This window comes from Pteropus alecto, unplaced genomic scaffold, assembly GCF_000325575.1.
Source record: "Pteropus alecto unplaced genomic scaffold, ASM32557v1 scaffold16, whole genome shotgun sequence".
NCBI classification, from domain to species: domain Eukaryota; kingdom Metazoa; phylum Chordata; class Mammalia; order Chiroptera; family Pteropodidae; genus Pteropus; species Pteropus alecto.
This window is the reverse complement of record NW_006438867.1, coordinates 2,182,262-2,187,314: the sequence shown is the minus strand read 5'-3', so window position 1 is coordinate 2,187,314 and position 5,053 is coordinate 2,182,262. Positions and strand designations below refer to the sequence as shown.

At 38.5% G+C, this 5,053-nt stretch overlaps 1 protein-coding gene across 8 annotated transcripts in view; it reads right to left on the bottom strand.

Annotated features, from left to right (window-relative positions):
* SMAD9 (SMAD family member 9) overlaps positions 1–5,053 on the bottom strand; it is a 69,716-nt gene that overhangs the window by 63,670 nt on the left and 993 nt on the right. For 2 of the 8 annotated variants that reach the window (XR_003047437.1, XM_025049520.1), the window contains exon 1: positions 662–1,341. The exons of 1 other annotated variant lie outside the window; for it this stretch is intronic. The gene's annotated coding sequence lies outside the window, so the exon portion shown is untranslated. Of the gene's footprint in view, positions 1–661; positions 1,343–3,918; positions 5,039–5,053 lie in introns of those variants that run through there. 5 more of the 8 variants (XM_025049516.1, XM_025049518.1, XM_025049517.1 and 2 more) reach the window with 4 other exon arrangements.

Below are 5,053 nucleotides of genomic sequence, written 5' to 3'. Positions count from 1 at the left end.
AAGGCAAGATAAAGTAATGGATTTATAATGCAGTGTGAATAACAAATGTCTCAGATATTCTATCGCAAGATGGAAAACTCTGATGGAATCTGTGAATCTTTCTGAGTTATTTTCTGAAATGTGTTACTAACAAGTCAGTTCAATTTGGATACAAGAATTCAGAAAGCAACTCCTAGCACTTTAGCTGAACTATCATCCATCAAACTCTCCTTAAAAATATCTGTGAATCTGCTCTAAACTGTCCTCAGCCCACAAGTACTTAGGACAAAATCCTTCAAGGCTTTCAATAAACTGCCCCAATCTACAGTTCCAGGTCTATCTTCCCCTGCCTTACCCATTTCACAATTATTGCATTTTGTACAAAATCATTCAAGTGTGCACATATGTTCGTGCATGCGCGCGTGCACACACATGCTCTCACACACACACACACACACACACACACACACACACACTAAAGCAAATCTACATTTGATCAGTTTCCAAGCAGTTTAAAAGATTGAAAGTGAAAAATATTAGGCTATATTAGACATTCTTCCCAGGGATGTGCCCCTTGGATCTGCGAGTTTAAGCTGTTGCTAACCTCACAATGTCCAACTTCCACTACTTCCAAACCCTCTCTAAACTGTTTCAGAACAAATCTCCAATGTCATCAACACACCTGGGTGGCCCAAGAGCACATGTGCACTTCCCAGATTATTTGTCCAGTGGTTGAAAACGGAGAACTGGAGTTCTGGAATGAGTGGTCATTCTTGGTAATCCAGGTGTTTGTACGTCAAGGCCTGCATGTCAGTACAATAGCACTAAATCCATTTCACTACTGAAGATACACATTTCCCACTTACAGTCCCTCAAAGTAAAATTTGAAAAAAAAAAAAAGGAAAAGGAAGTGATCAGATATTAAATATTAAATTTCTGCAAGGGGAAAATCATATATAAAAATAATCTCCAGCAGTGATGGCTTAGTCAGAATACCAAAAGAAAGATTTTTATATTTAGCACTCCTCCCCAAAAAAGAAAATCTAAATTGTCTTTAGAGGAACTTTGTAGGACTCCTTTACATTTATTTTATGGGTTAATTTCTGTCTTTGAATTAAATATGGGTTTGAGAATGAAGGAAAAAAATATTTTCAGTATATATGACTTCTCAAGTGATAAAATCCTCATATTTATAATTTGTTTCTTAATATTTATGCATTTCACTTCAAGTTTTGAATTTAAATTTGTGTCCGTCTCAGATTCTTAGAAGATTGGTTATAAGATGATTAGACTTCACAATTAAAACTATATAATTGAATATATTACACAAGCATATTTATACCAAAATAACAAGTTATAGTTTACACTATATTAACTCTGAATCACTTTAAATATATGATGTATTTCAAGATGTAATTTAGTATTGTTTGGTAATGTAATGATCAAAGCACAGAAGGGAGACTCAGCTTCCTGACAAGGCTGATAACAAGCCCTTTATACATCCAACCTGACCAAAATAGCAGCTCATCTCAGCAGCAATCTTCTTCTTGTGAGCATAGTTTGAAACATATACACTAAAAACCGTATCAATTTTTACATGGCTACTGATGGAGGTCAGCATATTGTGTTAGCGATTTTCTGTGGTATCGCATTAGTCTCATTGCGGTAGCCATATCACATTAAAATCTGCTTTTCTTTTTTTTTTGCTAAATGGTTTCCATTGTGTATTTAGTGAATCCGATATGGAAAATTGCTAATGCAATTAGTCTCATAAGCTTTCCTGACCGTAATGCTCAGCCACAATATTCAGAAGAAGGTTCAACTAGTCTAGAGGGGTTTCAGGCCAAGCTCGCCACAGCCTCCGAACAAGTTCAATGCCGGCTTCTTGGAAGATGGACCATTAAGACCTACTGTACGAGGGAAATTCCTTCGCAGATTTTATTTCAGAAGAGACCATGGGTTCAATGAAAAATGTGTTATGTAATAATCATTGACCGCGCACTATGCAGGGCATCATAGTTGGCACCAAGGGAATAAAAAGACAAATGAAACACGTCCCTCCCTTCTCACATTCTGAAAGGATCACTTGTAGCAGATAAATAAATCCTCACTTGTAGAGCATATGAGTGACAATACAACAAGAACTATGGCAAGAGTGGGAAATGCAAAGAGTCACAGGAGCTCAAAGAAGGACATGCCTTTGGCCAGGGTCATCAGAGAAAGGTCTGTGAAGGCAGCACCTGGACGATGAGAAAGACGCTAGGTCGGAGGATCTGGTGAGAGGTGGCCAGGCAGTGAAAGGCCTAGTTCTGGGCCTCAGCATGAGTACAGGTGCAGAGGAGAGGAAAGCCATATTAAAATTTGGAATATTAAAATTCACACTTTAATTGCAGCGTAAAATATGGAAGGAAAGCAGAAAGACAAGCCTGGAAAAGTGGTCTGGATCAGCCTGAGGAAGAGGGCCAAGGAGAGCAGTATGCGATACTCAGGATGGGTCTGGGAGAAGGGCTGGGGTGCAGCCCACCCCGAGATTAACCTCAGCTCTCACAGGTATGATGGTGCCTAATGCTAATGAGTATCTTGAAACCTCAACGACTTTAGTTAGTACATGTTTCTTAAGATACATAAGTTACAGAAATATTTATTTTAAAAGGTAAATTTATCGCCAAGTGGTATTTGTTTATTTTTTGTTATGTCCCTACTCATGACGTTAACATTCACTGGGTTAAGAGAAAAAAAAAATCACTAAAGTGCTCATACTGTTATAACTACTTATGAATTTACTGTTTGCTTTTTTTTAGAATAACTTTTCAACTTACTAGCAACAGTTACCAAGGAAATATAAATCCAACAGCCTAGACTTACAACTATTAGAAGAGATCATGCTTTCAATATGCTGCTATATTTACTGTTTTATTCTGGACACTTTCCTGTTTCTGAATTCCTCTCTAAATGTTACAAGCAATACGCAGAAAATCTGTACTAAGCCTCATTAGAGCTTTATAATTTAATGTAGTATGTTTTGCAAGTTTTAAAAAAACTTTCTTTTTCATCATCTTTACCCTCCCTTAAATCAGATTACATTCTGTGGATAAGTATTATTTTGAACATATTAAGGCAGCATATGATGAAACTGCCGTTCTATTTATTGCAGAGGGAATGTCGGATATAAACCAGTTAGCTGCCTAAGTGCTTAGAGTGACCACTTATTAAACACTTCTCTCCACTTTGGAAATGGAATTTGTGCTCTCGTTAATCAGAATTAAAGCTATTTGTAAAAATAAAATTAAATATTTTAATCTTTATGAAATAATTTCCTGACAGATTTTTCCCCTCTAACTGATCACACAATTAGAAAGGATCAAGAAGTTTACCAATGGTTTATTACTTATAGATATCCTTGGCAATATTTCATTAAAAAGAAAACTCTTCTTTTTCTTTCCTATCTTGGGTAATCAGAGATACAGCAGTTGACATGCGTGAATATTTTAACTGAGGATACATAAGTAAAAGAAAAAGACTTTAAGAGGAGAAAAGTCAAATAACTTATGCTGACTTTAAAATATTAATGAGAAAGGTGTGAGAATTGTGAAGTACTTAGGGGTTTCGCCTAAAGTTTGTTTATATCTTTGATTTTTAGTACACACTGTGCTGATAAAAAATGAGTTTGCTCAGATCAAGAATATGCTGACATTTTCTTAAACATAGCTTGAAACCACAGAGCTAAAGCATAAAACAATTCTGACAAAGATATCCAGTCAAGCACAAAAATGGGAGCTGGCTGTGTCAGAATAGATTAAGAGGCCAAAGGCTGTCTGCTAAAGACAGTTAGTTGTCTAGCCATCAATTAAGGCAATTATTATCACTAAAAGTTATTTTTATTATTTGAAACTTCTGTCATATCATATTTAAAAATGCTCCTTATATATAAACCATTACATCATTGTCTTATCTGCAGTGTTCTTCTTGGATAACCACAAACTTGAAAGCAGTCCAAAATCTTGTTCCTGGTTTCCTACAAGCATAGGAAAAATCACTTATTGAATTGTCTATTTGGAGTTAGGAGAATGGGGTTTACTTTTACTTCCTTTTTAAATATAGATCACTATTTCAAAAATGTAAACATCTGATGGCTTCCCTCACAATGACAGGAATCCTAAGTCAGAACAGAAGCCTGTAGTATTAACATTTCACTCACCCAGAAGGATACCCCAAAGGCTCTGTTCAGTTATGGCCAAGGAGGTAGCACTGATAAATGCCTCAGGACTTTCAAGTTATCCTCTATTATTCCTGCTAGACCACACTTCCAAAAGGTCATCCAAGAAATCAGGCAAGGCACTGAAACGGTACTTGTAAGTTGGATTCATTAAAAAGCAATCCACACTCTCCTGAGGGTGTGGACCTGATCGTGAATTACTCAGTAAAGAATTCACATGCAATTTTATTCCAAAACTAGGTTTACACCATTTGTAGGTTATTTCTCAGGAGTACCAGTTCTAGCCCAGAAAAAAGTCAACAGAGTATTTCTAAACTATCATTTCAAATTTCCACTGTCAAGGGTGGGAGGAGGAAGGCACAGTAACAGGAAGGCTCGTCAGCGATCAGTCCTCCATAGAAGTGTTTTTCCCGCTTTCCTCCTTGCGATCACAATGCTGGCGTCAGTCAGTCTCCTGCATGGGTTCCCCACCTCGCCCCCTCCCCTCTGCGGAGAACTGACACCGAATGAAGAAAGAAAGACAAGCGAAGAAAAAGACAAACACCCCAGCTCCCAACACAACCCAAGCGCCAACTCGGAGACACTCGAACAACATCCCTAACTTTCTATTTTTTTCCCCTTCACTTTGCGTGCCTCAAAGGTAAGCAGAGTAAAAAGCCTGTGAAGCGGAAGGTCAGTGAGGCCAACCGAGTCACGACACACACCCCCCTCCCGCCCCATCGCTCCAGTGTTGTCCCCCTACTCCGGTCACTGCAAACGCGCACTCAGCTCCGAGTCTGGGTCCCTGTGGCGCGGGTCCTGGGTGCCCGGCCCGCGCACACTGCCCAGTCCGCGGGGGGAAGGGAGGAGAGGGGCGGA